We start from the raw sequence: 15,046 nt of genomic DNA, 5'->3' as shown, positions 1-15,046 counted from the left end.
AAAAATTTATTGAATATAGTTACTTTTTGTATAGAACACAATTACATGGAGCTTGTTGTGGCAGAAGTAGTTGGTGTACCATATTTCTCGGAAGATTTCACCTTTTTCAGCAAGTCTTTTTTCCCTTTTGCGTATTTACAAAAACTCGATGCAAGTCAGCTTGTAGTTAAACTGGTTCTCCATCTCTCAGGCGACCTTGTCTATATAAACTTGCTGACAGAAATAAAACTAGTTCAGGCTGCATTTACATATTGCGCTAACAGATGCCGTTACTTCAGTACTTGAGCCAGGCTCGTAACGGTATTTTGCAAAATCGGGACAAAATTGGGTCATGTCAAGAAGACCCATAACAGTGACGGTTCCGATATATCGGCAATTATGGCAACCGTACTAATGAGGGAACCAACAAAAAGAGGGAAATACGAAGCAAGATTCAAGTTTAAGGTCATAAAACAGGCTAAGGAATCGAACAATGATCTGCAGTAAGGGCTATCGACATCCATTGAAAACGTGTTCTATGAGGAGAGAAATAGCTTGTTGGTCATACTTAGAAAAAAGCCTTGCAGAATGGGTACAAGAACAGAGGCAGAATTGTTATGTTGTTGCAAGGGATATGATTACAGCTTATGCACTGAAGTGAACAAGAGCCAGTTCACAGCACGGCAAAGTATTTTAAGCAATTTGGTGCAAATCGTTTCATGAACAGAAAAAAATGTGGTAATATAATACGACAGAGAACAATTTCAAAAGTTTGTTATCCGTATGCGGTAAAAATACAACTTTCCACCATTTTGGAAATATGGATGACCGATGAACTGCGAATTGATAACCAGCAGAATTGTGGAAACAAAAGGCGTAATAACTGTTCAGATCAGAAGTATAGGCCATCTAAAGTTCAGGTTTACAGTAGTAGTAACATGCATGGCAGATGAAACAAAGTTAAAGCCTATGTTCATTTCCAAGCGGAAAACCATTCCTAAAATAAAACTTCCACCAGGCCTTTTTGTACGTTTTCACGAAAAGGGGACGAGGACGGTGTAAAATTGTGCACGGAAAATGTGTGGAGAGGGTACCAAGTGCTCTACGAAACCTACAAAGTTTGTTGGCGAGGGATATTTCGCAGTCACTTAACTGAGAATACCAAAAATTACATAGCACGAATCAATACAAAGATTGCACTTATACTGGGTGGTTTGAATTCGATGCTACGATCTTTTTTTTTTTAGATGTTTCTCTGAGTAAACAATTTAAAGATCACATGCCTGAACAACGGAACAATGGGACGGTGAGTTGCGAAAAGCCGTAACGAAACGTACAGCTATGCGGGCAGCATCATTTGATGTTTTGTGTGATTTCGTGATCACATTACGAGAAAAAGTGAAAGTGGAAATAGTGGTAAGTCTTTTAAGAAGTGTAGGATTTCCAATGCTATGGATGGCGCTGAGGACGATTTGTTATGGAATACCGATGACGAAGCGGAAATCGATTCACAATGTGCAGAATGAGACCCATATGACGAGCTTCTCAACAACGAAAGTGAGAACAAAACTGAAGAGCTGCCTTCCTTAGATGAAGAGTGTGAGAATTTTGCAGCGTTTTAACCCTTCGCTTCCCAGGTCATTTTTTGTCACACTCTGTCCCAGGTGCGGTGTGACAGACCGCTATGTTCAAATAGCCATAAAAATTGTATTCAGTAGTTTCAGTGAAACAGTTCAATTTTTCATGTAAAAGATTACCACACAAAACTATATTCAACTAAATTTTAAAGTTTATTTTTACGAAAAAGACGCTTTTAAACAAAAAAAACTGCACATAATGAACATATTACGTGATAATATTAATGCTATGTAAACTCAAATACTCTGCACTCTAAAATTTTCCTTTTTGCTGTATTTTTATTGTTTACTATACGCGTTATAATAGAAACATTAAAACCTTCCATAAAAATTCAAAAAATGAAAATTTCAGTAATAATTTTCAGGTTTTCAGTTTCCATCTCAGAGGCTTTCTTTGCACTCAGTGGAAACTTTTGTAGAGAAATCTAGAGTGGCTTCTTGCAACAATGACAAATATAAGACGTCTTTCTCTTCTTTTTTGGGTTTCAGTTAGAACATGTTTTGCGTTATTCCAGTCGTTCTGCGACTTCCACTCCTGGTTGTGGTGTACCCAAAACACCGTAAATGGATGCACGAAGTTCAAGGGCTATGTGATAGCTGTTGACTCGCCTTTTATCTGTGGCGTCACCAACGTGTTTGCAAGCTTCGTCAGAAAGTTAAAGCGGCTCACCTGATTATCGTCTTTGTAGGAATTGTGGAGGGCAAACGCATTCACCCTAACATACGGAAAAATAATGCCATTCGCCATCGCTGGAAGACACTTCGACGACCAGCGATATTTGTTTCAACTAGATAAAAAATTGGCTCTGAGCACTATGGGACTTAACTGTTGTGGTCATCAGTCCCCTAGAACTTAGAACTACTTAAACCTAACCAACCTAAGGACATCACACACATCCATGCCCGAGGCAGGATTCGAACCTGCGGTCGTAGCGGTCGCGCGGTTTCAGACTGTAGCGCCTAGAACCGCTCGACCACTCCGGCCGGCCTCAACTAGATATGTTTCTAGCAGAATCATTAGCTAAAGATTCAGTCTCTGCAGTTCTGCCTTGATCACTTTGATCACTTATTTCATTCAAGGATTTCACAAGTGGCAAAATAAATACGCCTTCACTTAACGCGCTGTTCCTATTTCGGTTCTGTTCACTTGCTATTTCGTTGTCACTATTTCATCGAACATCACTTCCTAAATTGTCCTCAAACCATTTTAAAACAGTATCTTCAAAGTCAGAATCTATAATACGGATAGCAGATGAAGACTTGGCTACTGAATCCATAACACAAAGTTCCAGCTAGCACGAAAGAAGCAGTAACAGGTTAACTTCACTTCACATTGAAGTGGCTACTGACAAAGGAAATCATTCCATCTTCGGGAAAGAACGACTACATAGCGCTGTAATCTCCTACCCCATCCCTAGCAACAGAGTAACAAGCTAGCCGTCTGTGATAACGCGCCTGGAAATTTAAGAATTAAATGCACTGGTGAGTGATTTATTTTATTTTACAATTATTTTAATTTATATAACTCTCAATCTATCTTTTTCATCTATCATGTAAGACGAGCCCGATTTTGGGTGTCTTTTTCTTTAGGCTTCAAGTATCGTCATATATATATATATATATATATATATATATATATATATATATATATATATATATATATATATGTTCTCTTTACGGATGAGGCTTCATTCCAACGTGATCAAATTGTAAATTTGATCAATCAACATGTGTGGGCTGACGAGAATCCGCGCGCAATTGTGCAATCACGTCATCAACAAAGATTTTCTGTGAACGTTTGGGCACGCATTGCTGGTGATGTCTCGATTGGACCTCATGTTCTTCCACCTACGCTCATGATTTCACACGGGATACTCTACCTGTGCTGCTAGAACATGTGCATTTACAAGTACGACAGAACATGTGGTTCATGCACGATGGAGCTCCTGCACATTTCAGTCGAAGTGTTCGCACGCTTCTCAACAACAGATTCGGTGACCGATGGATTGGTAGAGGCGGACTAATTCCGTGGCCTCCACGCTCTCCTGACCTCAACCCTCTTGACTTTCATTTATGGGGGCATTTGAAAGCTCTTGTCTTCGCAACCCCGGTACCAAATGTAGAGACTCTTCGTGCTCGTATTGTGGACGGCTGTGATACAATGCGCCATTCTCCAGGGCTGCATCAGCGCATCAGGGATTCCCTGCGACGGAGGGTGGAAGCGTGTATCCTCGCTAACGGAGGACATTTTGAACATTTCCTGTAACAAAGTGTTTGAAGTCACGCTGGTACGTTCTGTTGCTGTGTGTTTCCATTCCATTATTAAGGTCATTTGAAGAGAAGTAATAAAATGAGCTCTAACATGGAAAGTAAGCATTTCCGGACACATGTCCACATAACATATTTTCTTTCTTTGTGTGTGAGGAATGTTTCCTGAAAGTTTGGCCGTATATATGTATATATATCCCATCAATAACTGACACCCATACCTCCTAGATGTCAGACACCCAGGTCTGTATCAAACGTTGTATGTCGATAGAGTATCAACCAAAACTCCGATTTAGTTCGTACTATGTGCTCTCGTCCGGCAAAACGAGCGTAAACGAAGTAACACCAGAGCTAAGGCGTACATGAAAAGTATAATTGGGAGTGAGCAACATGAGTGACAAGCGTGGGTTAACTGGCAGAACGTTAGATCGTCGTACCAAAGGTAGTATTCGCTTCGGCGGTACATATGCTAAAATTGGAACGATACGGAGAAGATTACCATGACCCGTGCGCAAGGATGAGACGAAAAATCGCGGCTGGCACGGTAGCTCAGCTTGTTCGGTCAGAGGGCTAGCTGCCACCTGTAATAAAAAAACTGAGTTAATGTATCAACGTCATGGGACGTCCGCCCCGAACAAACAGAAGAAACAACAACGAACAAAATGAGGTCAACCAATGAAAAAGTCCCAGGTTGAAACCTGTTAGTGACAGCCTTTTTTATCTTAATTTTATGTTAATGGACTGTTTGGAGTTCACAACATCCTCGTGGCAGTCTGCTTTCGCTTTGTTTCTTTGAAAGTAGTAAATCTGTAGAATTCAATTGTAATTTCACAGAATATACAATCACAACGGAAAAGTAAACAATTGCTCACACATGCGGAAGTAAGAGTAGTAATAATAATAATAATGAAAAAACTAATAGTACTAATAATAAACAAAATATTAATGAGATTAATAATAAGTACATGACGTCGACTCTAGTCCATTCACTTGGTCACAAACGAAGGATTGTCAACTAACGAAGCGAAAGCAGACTTCCAAAGAACATTTCTACAGCACGTTTTGTTCAGTAAAAACAGTACTAACCGACAAAAGAAACAATGTATAAATTATTCTTGACATTATTAACTATATGTAGTACCGGTATGTCAAAAGAAACAAAAGAGTGTTGCAGCTTGATGACTTGAGCTTAGGGATTTGTTTCTAAGATAAGTACACAATTCTGCAAGAAGAAAATGGGGTTAAGAAATTTAACAGCCCTGAAAAAAAGAGTATGTAGGTTTGCATATGTAAGGAGGCAAATGAAAATTAACTGCTGTAGGGAAAAAGTTATATAATATGGAAGTTTAACTGTAACAAATTCTTATGAATGTAATTTTTCTTAAACTCCGAAAAGTCTTTTTATATGTTAGGAAAATGCTCTCCCTTATAACAGTTTCGCGAGTAAACAGTTAAAAAATTTTGCTATAGGGAGCTTTGAACCTTTTTTTGTAACCGTTTATTTAAATTGTTAACAACGATATATTTTTAAACATTTCTTTCTATTAAGCTATTATATTCCTACGGTTGGTTAACATTACTGTTTTCGTTTGTATATTGTTTTCTTTTGAATTTTTCTCTTATCGTTGTCCTCGAATTCTTTTGCATGGCCATTTGTCGTCTTTTTTGTGGATAAACCAGAACCCGGGACCCTCTGTACGACAGTATCACGGTCTACCAACTCACTCACATAACCCAGACTAAGGCCGGTATTAACGCTATCAAATTTCTTTGTCAAAGATTTGATCAAAGATGTGATCAAATATTCGTCAAATATATTTGACAAAAATGATTGACGTGGCGCTAAAAAGGGGTATTACACTGTCATCATATTTTTCGTCAAAATTGGCTGACAACAACCTCTTGTTATTAACCACAGCAGTTGCATGTACCAGAATTGCTCTGTGTGCACATGCGGAAGAGAAGCGGGGGAAAAAAAGGAAACGTACCAGGGTGAAGCCGTGCGTTTCACGACGAGACGACACAAGGGTTCAACAAAACTTGTTACGTGAGCTTGTACTGGAGGACGTCAAGTCGTACATCTGTTACTTAAGAATTGATAAGCATACATTTCTGAATGTGCTGGGTGAAGTGTATCCTCATATCATAGAGCACAATACTCACTTAAGAACTGCTACATCTGCAGAAGACAGGCTCACTGTAACACTCATATTACTTGCCACAGGAGAAAGTTAGGTCAGGTCTCCAATCTTCTTAATCTATTTTTGCATTCAGGGTGTCTCATGTTGCAAACGCCTCATCAGCTACATACATCTCTATTAATTTTGTAGTTGTCGGTACACACCAATTACATTTTACCGGCAACGTCAAAGACCTTGTAAAAAATAACTAGACTCACTGATGGCGCTGCAGTCGCGGGATAATTTGAACCTTCGGCTGGACGCCATTATAGTGGTTGTAATCTGATGTGTTGTGTAGTACTGTTGTTTATGAAGACCCTGATTCAACGTTGTATATTTGTTGGGACGTACATACAGTATTTGTTACTCGTAATTCTACTGTCTGTGCGTGCCAATCAAAAGAAGTACAATGTGAAGAGTCGTGCAGCGATTAATTTTTTTTTTTTTTTTCACTATGGGACTTAACTGCTGTGGTCATCAGTCCCCTAGAACTTAGAACTAACTAAGGACATCACACACATCCGTGCCCGAGGCAGGATTCGAATCTGCGACTGTAGCGGTCGCGCGGCTCCAGACTGTAGCGCCTAGAACCGCTCGGCCACAACGGCCGGCGCAGCGATTGATTGTACAAATAAATTCGAGAAAGGAACGAATATTACATTTCACAGGTAAGTGAATATTTTAAGTTGTTTTGTATGTCAATGCACTTGCTTAATAAATGTTTTTGTAACACGGTATTAGCATAATGTCTGTGCATCTATTTGCAGGTTTCCTTTCTCAAAACCACAGCTGTTACAAAAATGGTTACACGCTGTCAGTAGGCAACATTTCCGACCGACAGAAAACCATTTTATATGTTCTGATGATTTTGAAGAAAGTTGGCTGATCGGTAGTGTTTTCATGGTCTAGGTTAGGTTGAAACTTGATAATTTGGTCGTGAGTTGCCAAAGCACTATGCCATATATAACGCACTTCTCGTCATAAAATCCAAAGCAAGGTAGAGTCAGAAAATATATATTAATATAGTGGGCAAATCTTCGAGTATTTTGATGCATTTTGCGTACATCTATCGTAAATGAACTACGAAAAATGCTAGGGGTCCAGAACATAACTTTTAGCTACGGCAGATTCCATGTAGTACGTTAAGATAAATTCATAAACAGTGATTATTTGCTGTTTGTTCATAAATTAAAAAGTATATTGTAGTAACGTATTTAAATGAGGCATTATGTTTTTGACCTAACTCAAGGGATGGCATTTTATAACCAAAAGCGATGTATAAACATTCGAACTCCGCGCGTCAGTTTACCACTCTAATGGCTGCCGGCCAGCTATTCAATTTGTCCGCTCTTCCCAGTCGACCACTCGTGCGGTTGTGGGGACCTGGGCAACGTTATTAAAAACACTACAAATGACAGAACGCTGCAGCGATGCTAGCGCTCCACGTGGTAGCATGTCACATTGCACTGAACAGAAGACTAGCGGCTTCTTTGATCAAATCTACAGTGAGGCCCTAGATTTGATCAAATATTTGATGACATTTGACAAAGTTACCTATTACACCATCAAATTTCTTTGAGAAAGATATTGGACAAAGAAATTTTAGAGTTTAATACCGGCCTTGTCCTCCAGTATTTCTGCCTTAACGATAGCACATAGTGCGAACTAAATCTGAGTTTTGGTTGATACTCTATCGACTCACAACGTTTGGTATCGATCTGAGTGTCTGACATCTGAAGGTCTGTGCGTGTGACTGGTCGAATTGGGCCGCGAGGCGACAGAGCAGGGAACAACGCCCTCTTAAGTGACGTCACGCAAGTGCTGGTTCTAGTTCGTAGATGTTGGCGGTTGAGCGCGGCGGGGGAGGGGGGAATGGTGACACCGAACGCAGCTGCCGTAAACGCCTGCGGCAGGAGGGAAGAGACTGCTGGCCATGGCAGATGTGCCAGCACAAAGGGCACGCGTGTGTGCGCGTGCTTGTGCGTGAGCGGCAGGGAGGGGAAACAGGAACTGCGGGCGTGTTGTTGAGCCGCGCGTGCTTGGCGCGTCGGCAGAGAAACCGCTTCCACACACACACACACACACACGTTAACTACAGAGTATTTCCTGCTGTACGCACAATTCGATGACTCCGAAAGTGCGCTCCTGTGCGTGGGTTGGTGACGGGTGTTACCTCTAAGTGCCCTTTCCTTTGAAAGGCACGTTTACACGGAAAACAGAAATTTGACAATATAGCCCGACAACGTTGCTGGTACACTGAATGCAGCTGCAATTCGGCAACATGGCTGGCCAGTGTTGCCCAGCAATGTACGCTGCAATACATTTCGAGGCCAGATGCATGTTCAAGAGCCACCGCATTGCCGAGAAATAGAGAGTGACAATTTTTGAACTATATGAAATAAAATCGTCGTAACTTCTGAGTGGTTTGCGTTACGACGTTCAAACTGCACGGTTGGCCGCGGGGCATGATGGGAATCAGTATGCGCTCTAGCGACGAAGCCCACTTTCATTTAGATGTGTTCGTCAATAAGCAAAATTGACGCATTTGGGGGACTGAGAATCAGCATTTCACGATCGAGAAGTTTCTTCACCCTCAACGGGTGACCGTGTGGTGTGCAATGTCCTGTCACCGAATAATCGGTGCGAAATTCCTCGATGGCACGGTCACTACCGAACAGTATGTAAAGGTTCTGCAAGATGATTTCAAAAATGGTTCAAATGGCTCTGAGCACTATGGGACTTAACTTCTGAGGTCATTAGTCCCCTAGAACTTAGAATTACCAAAACCTAACTAAGGACATCACACACATCCATGCCCGAGGCAGGATTCGAACCTGCGACCGTAGCGAGATGATCTCAACCCCATTATGCAGAGAGACCCTGATTTCGACGAGATGTGGTTCATGCAAGGCGGAGCTCGTCCCCATCAGAGCAGGAGAGTGTTTGATGTCCTGGAGGAGCACTTTGGGGACCGCATTCTGCCTCAGGGGAACTACGAGGGCAGTTCAATAAGTAATGCAACACATTTTTTTTCTCGGCCAATTTTGGTTGAAAAAACCGGAAATTTCTTGTGGAATATTTTCAAACATTCCCGCTTCGTCTCGTATAGTTTCATTGACTTCCGACAGGTGGCAGCGCTGTACGGAGCTGTTAAAATGGCGTCTGTAACGGATGTGCGTTGCAAACAACGGGCAGTGATCGAGTTTCTTTTGGCGGAAAACCAGGGCATCTCAGATATTCATAGGCGCTTGCAGAATGTCTACGGTGATCTGGCAGTGGACAAAAGCACGGTGAGTCGTTGGGCAAAGCGTGTGTCATCATCGCCGCAAGGTCAAGCAAGACTGTCTGATCTCCCGCGTGCGGGCCGGCCGTGCACAGCTGTGACTCCTGCAATGGCGGAGCGTGCGAACACACTCGTTCGAGATGATCGGGCGGATCACCATCAAACAACTCAGTGCTCAACTTGACATCTCTGTTGGTAGTGCTGTCACAATTGTTCACCAGTTGGGATATTCAAAGGTTTGTTCCCGCTGGGTCCCTCGTTGTCTAACCGAACACCATAAAGAGCAAAGGAGAACCATCTGTGCGGAATTGCTTGCTCGTCATGTGGCTGTGGGTGACAATTTCTTGTCAAAGATTGTTACAGGCGATGAAACATGGGTTCATCACTTCGAACCTGAAACAAAACGGCAATCAATGGAGTGGCGCCACACCCACTCCCCTACCAAGAAAAAGTTTAAAGCCGTACCCTCAGCCGGTAAAGTCATGGTTACAGTGTTCTGGGACGCTGAAGGGGTTATTCTGTTCGATGTCCTTCCCCACGGTCAAACGATCAACTCTGAAGTGTATTGTGCTACTCTTCAGAAATTGAAGAAACGACTTCAGCATGTTCGTAGGCACAAAAATCTGAACGAACTTCTTCTTCATGACAACGCAAGACCTCACACAAGTCTTCGCACCCGAGAGGATCTCACAAAACTTCAGTGGACTGTTCTTCCTCATGCACTCTACAGCCTCGATCTCGCACCGTCGGATTTCCATATGTTTGGCCCAATGAAGGACGCAATCCGTGGGAGGCACTACGCGGATGATGAAGTTATTGATGCAGTACGACGTTGGCTCCGACATCGACCAGTGGAATGGTACCGTGCAGGCATACAGGCCCTCATTTCAAGGTGGCGTAAGGCCGTAGCATTGAATGGAGATTACGTTGAAAAATAGTGTTGTGTAGCTAAAAGATTGGGGAATAACCTGGTTTATTTCAATGCTGAATAAAACAACCCCTGTTTCAGAAAAAAAATCTGTTGCATTACTTATTGAACTGCCCTCGTATATTCTGCGGTTCTGAACACATGCGAGTCCTTTTTGTGGGGCTATATTACAGACAAGGTGTACAGCAATAACCCAAAAACCAATGCTGAGCTGAAAACAGCCATTCAGGAGGTCATCGATGTTAAGACCCTTCAGAGCGTCATGCACAATCTCGCTATTTGCCTGTGTCACATCATCGACAGTGATGGCAGGCATATCGAACATGTCATAACCTAAATCCGAATATCTGTAGAGTTGTTTTCACCCTGAATAAAGTGAGTGTGCATGCTGCAGTTTGTAACCAATTTACGTCTTTTTCATGTAAGTCAATAATTTTCACCTGTAGTTGAAAGCGAGCTACTGGATGTAAGCTCAGCCCCCATGCATTTCCACTCCACACGCAATTTTAGCAACATAAAAATAAATCTGGCCTTGTGGATTCGTTCTTTTAGGATTCCGTGTCTCGGTCTATATAAAGAGAAGCTTTATAGGATCACTTTCTTTCCGTCTGTCTTTTCAGCTGTTAAGAAACCTTTTTTCTTAGGAATGGATAGATTTGTCAAGTTGAAATTTATGTTATGGCTGTTTAAAACCTTGAAGCTTCTAAGACAAAGCAATCAAAAGCTACGGTCATTTATGTCACATATTTTGAAACTGGGAAACTCACCCATCAAAATCTACATCTACATCTACATTTATACTCCGCAAGCCACCCAACGGTGTGTGGCGGAGGGCACTTTACGTGCCACTGTCATTACCTCCCTTTCCTGTTCCAGTCGCGTATGGTTCGCGGGAAGAACGACTGTCTGAAAGCCTCCGTGCGCGCTCTAATCTCTCTCATTTTACATTCGTGATCTCCTCGGGAGGTATAAGTAGGGGGAAGCAATATATTCGATACCTCATCCAGAAACGCACCCTCTCGAAACCTGGCGAGCAAGCTACACCGCGATGCAGAGCGCCTCTCTTGCAGAGTCTGCCACTTGAGTTTATTAAACATCTCTGTAACGCTATCACAGTTACCAAATAACCCTGTGACGAAACGCGCCGCTCTTCTTTGGATCTTCTCTATCTCCTCCGTCAGACCGATCTGGTACGGATCCCACACTGATGAGCAATACTCAAGTATAGGTCGAACGAGTGTTTTGTAAGCCACCTCCTTTGTTGATGGACTACATTTTCTAAGCACTCTCCCAATGAATCTCAACCTGGTACCCGCCTTACCAACAATTAATTTTATATGATCATTCCACTTCAAATCGTTCCGCACGCATACTCCCAGATATTTTACAGAAGTAACTGCTTCCAGTGTTTGTTCCGTTATCATATAATCATACAATAAAGGATCCTTCTTTCTATGTATTCGCAATACATTACATTTGTCTATGTTAAGGGTCAGTTGCCACTCCCTGCACCAAGTGCCTATCCGCTGCAGATCTTCCTGCATTTCGCTACAATTTTCTAATGCTGCAACTTCTCTGTATACTACAGCATCATCCGCGAAAAGCCGCATGGAACTTCCGACACTATCTACTAGGTCATTTATATATATTGTGAAAAGCAATGGTCCCATAACACTCCTCTGTGGCACGCCAGAGGTTACTTTAACGTCTGTAGACGTCTCTCCATTGAGAACAACATGCTGTGTTCTGTTTGCTAAAAACTCTTCAATCCAGCCACACAGCTGGTCTGATATTCCGTAGGCTCTTACTTTGTTTATCAGGCGACAGTGCGGAACTGTATCGAACGCCTTCCGGAAGTCAAGAAAAATATGCAGCAATGGTAGGTAATGGAAACCTCGTCATTCCATTTTCTTAAATTTTACAGGAGAAGCAAACTCGATTTCTTAAAAAATAATATAAAGTGGGGCCAACGGCCTTGCCGCAGTGGTAACACCGGTTCCCGTCAGATCACCGAGGTTAAGCGCTGTCGGGCTGGGCTAGCACTTGGATGGATGACCATCCGGTCTGCCGAGCGCTGTTGGCAAGCGGGCTGCACTCAGCCCTTGTGAGGCAAACTGAGCACCTGCGTGATTGAGGAGTAGCGGCTCCGGTCTCGGAAACTGACATACTGTCGGGAGAGCGGTGTGCTGATCACATACCCCTCCATATCCGCACCCAGTGACTCCTGTGGGGTGAGGATGACACGGCGGCCGGTCGGTACCTTTGGGCCATCATGGCCTGTGCTGGAGTGATATAGAAAGCTGCTACATGTGTAACTGAATAGCAGAAGTCTAGTTACTGACAGATCAGAGAAATCCATGCACTTTCAAATCTCTTTTTGATAGGGGAGTTGTTGGTTTTTGTAATCAGGAGGTTTCCATTGCCCACCATTTCTGTTGACGAACATGAAATATGGCGAAAAGCAAGGTTTCACAGCAAAACTAAAGGAAAAAAATCCGAAAACTGTTATTTTGTAACTAAACCACACGAAAAAAAATTTTTTTTGCCATTTGTTATCTGGTTGCCTTTCTGTTCGTCCGTCTGTCAACTTTCTTTATCTCAGGAACGAGTAGACATATGAAGTTGAAATTTATTTCTCACACTAAGGTCTATAGTCCCCTGATGAAGTAATAAATGTACGCTTCTAAGTCAGTGCCAGTCAAAAGATACGACCATTTATGTCACGTATTTTGATACTCGCAAACTCACTCACCAAAACGGAAAAATCCGAGAATTGTGGATTTGTATTTATATTACATGAAAAATATTTTTTTTGAAGTTTGTTATCAGACTTCAAAGTTAAATTTAAAACGTTCTGGGAAGTCTTGGAAGGCCTGTAACCGAGAGATAATTAAGTTTGAAAGCAACGCTCAGAGTGAACCACCTTCACAATTCTCTATTATTTCAATCTCGTATAGCGCGGAAAGAATGAACACCTATAACTTTCCGTATGAGCTCTGATTGCCCTTATTTTGTCTTGACGATCTTTCCTCCCTATGTAGGTCGGTGTCAACAAAATATTTTCGCACTCGGAGGAGAAAGTTGGTGATTAGAATTTCGTGAGAAGATTCCGTCGCAATGATTCAAATGGCTCTGAGCACTATGGGACTTAACATCTGTGGTCATCAGTCCCCTACAACTGAGAACTACTTAAACCTAACTAACCTAAGGGCATCACACACATCCATGCCCGAGGCAGGATTCGAACCTGCGACCGTAGCAGTCGCCCGTCGCAATGAAAAACGCCTTTCTTTTAATGATTTCCAAGCCAAATCCTGTATCATTTCTGTGACACTCTCTCCCATATTTCGCGATAATACAAAATGTGCTGTCCTTCTTTGAACTTTTTCGATGTACACCGCGCAGCAGTATTCTAAAAGAGGACGGACAACCGTAGTGTAGGCAGTCTCCTTAGTAGGTCTGTTACATTTTCTAATATCTAGGTATTTAGTAGAATTTACGGCTTTTAGATTAGCCTGCTTAATCGTGTAACCGAAGTTTAACAAGTTCCTTTTTGCACTCATGTGGATGACCTCACACTTTTCGTTATTTAGGGTCAACTGCCAATTTTCTAAATTGTTTTGTAGTTTGTTTTGGTTTTCTGATACCTTTATTAGTCGATAAACGACAGCGTCATGTGCAAACAACCGAAGACGGCTGCTCAGATTGTCTCCAAAATCGTTAATATAGATAATGAACAGCAAAGGGCTTATAACACTACCTTGGGAACGCCAGAAATCACTTCTGTTTTACTCTATGATTTTGCGCCAATTACTACGAACTGACAGGAAATCACAAACCCAGTCACATAACTGAGACGATATTCCATAAGCACACAACTTCACTACGAGCCGCTTGTGTGGTACAGTGTCAAAAGCCTTCCGGAAATCCAGAAATACGGTATCGATCTGAAATCCCTTGTCAATAGCACTCAACACTTAATGTGGATAAAGAGCTAGTTGTGTTTCACAGGAACGATGTTTTCTAAAGCCATGTTGACTGTACGTCAATAGACCGTTTTTTTGTTTTTTTTAGGGAATTCATAATGTTCGAACACAATACATAATATATGTTCTAAAATCCTGCTGCATATCGGCGTTAACGATATGGGCGTGTAATTTAGTGGATTACTCCGGCAACCTTTCTTGAATATTGGTGTGACCTGTGCAACTTTCCAGTCTATGGGTACGGGTCTTCCGTCGAGCGAACGGTTGTATATGATTGTTAAGTATGGAGCTAATGCATCAGCATACTCCGAAAGGAACCTAACTGGTATACAGTGTGGACGAGAAGACTTGCTTTTACTAAGTGATTAAAGTTGCTTCACGACTCCGAGGATATTTACTTCTACGTTACTCATGTTGGCAGCTGTTCTCGATTCGAATTCTGGAATATTTACTTCGTCTTCTATTGTGAAGGCTTTTCGGAAGGCTGTGTTTAGTAACTCTGCTTTGGCAGCACTGTCTTCGATAGTATCTCCATTGCTATCGTTCAGAGAAGGTATTCATTGTTTCTTGCGCTAACACACTTCACATACAACCAGAGTCTCTTTGCATTTTCTACAAGGTTTCGAGACAAAGTTTCGTTGTGGAAAGTGTTATAGGCATCTCGCGTTGAAGTCCGCGCTAAATTTCGACCTTCTGTAAAAAATCGCCAATCTTGAGGATTTTACATCTGTTTAAATTTGGCATGTTTGTTTCGTTGTTTCTGCAACAGTGTTCTAACTTGTTTT

General features: G+C 42.0%; 1 non-coding gene and 1 pseudogene across 1 annotated transcript; both read left to right on the top strand.

Annotated features, from left to right (window-relative positions):
- The first annotated feature begins 4,329 nt into the window (after positions 1-4,329).
- Positions 4,330-4,436, top strand: LOC124554264. The gene has a single exon (XR_006968331.1). It is a non-coding gene; the product is annotated as a U6 spliceosomal RNA (small nuclear RNA).
- A 7,804-nt stretch (positions 4,437-12,240) lies between these two features.
- Positions 12,241-12,358, top strand: LOC124554295 (annotated as a pseudogene).
- The last annotated feature ends 2,688 nt before the right edge of the window (positions 12,359-15,046 follow it).

This window comes from Schistocerca americana, chromosome 11, assembly GCF_021461395.2.
Source record: "Schistocerca americana isolate TAMUIC-IGC-003095 chromosome 11, iqSchAmer2.1, whole genome shotgun sequence".
Classification (NCBI taxonomy): Eukaryota; Metazoa; Arthropoda; class Insecta; order Orthoptera; family Acrididae; genus Schistocerca; species Schistocerca americana.
This window is presented reverse-complemented; position numbering and strand designations above follow the sequence as displayed.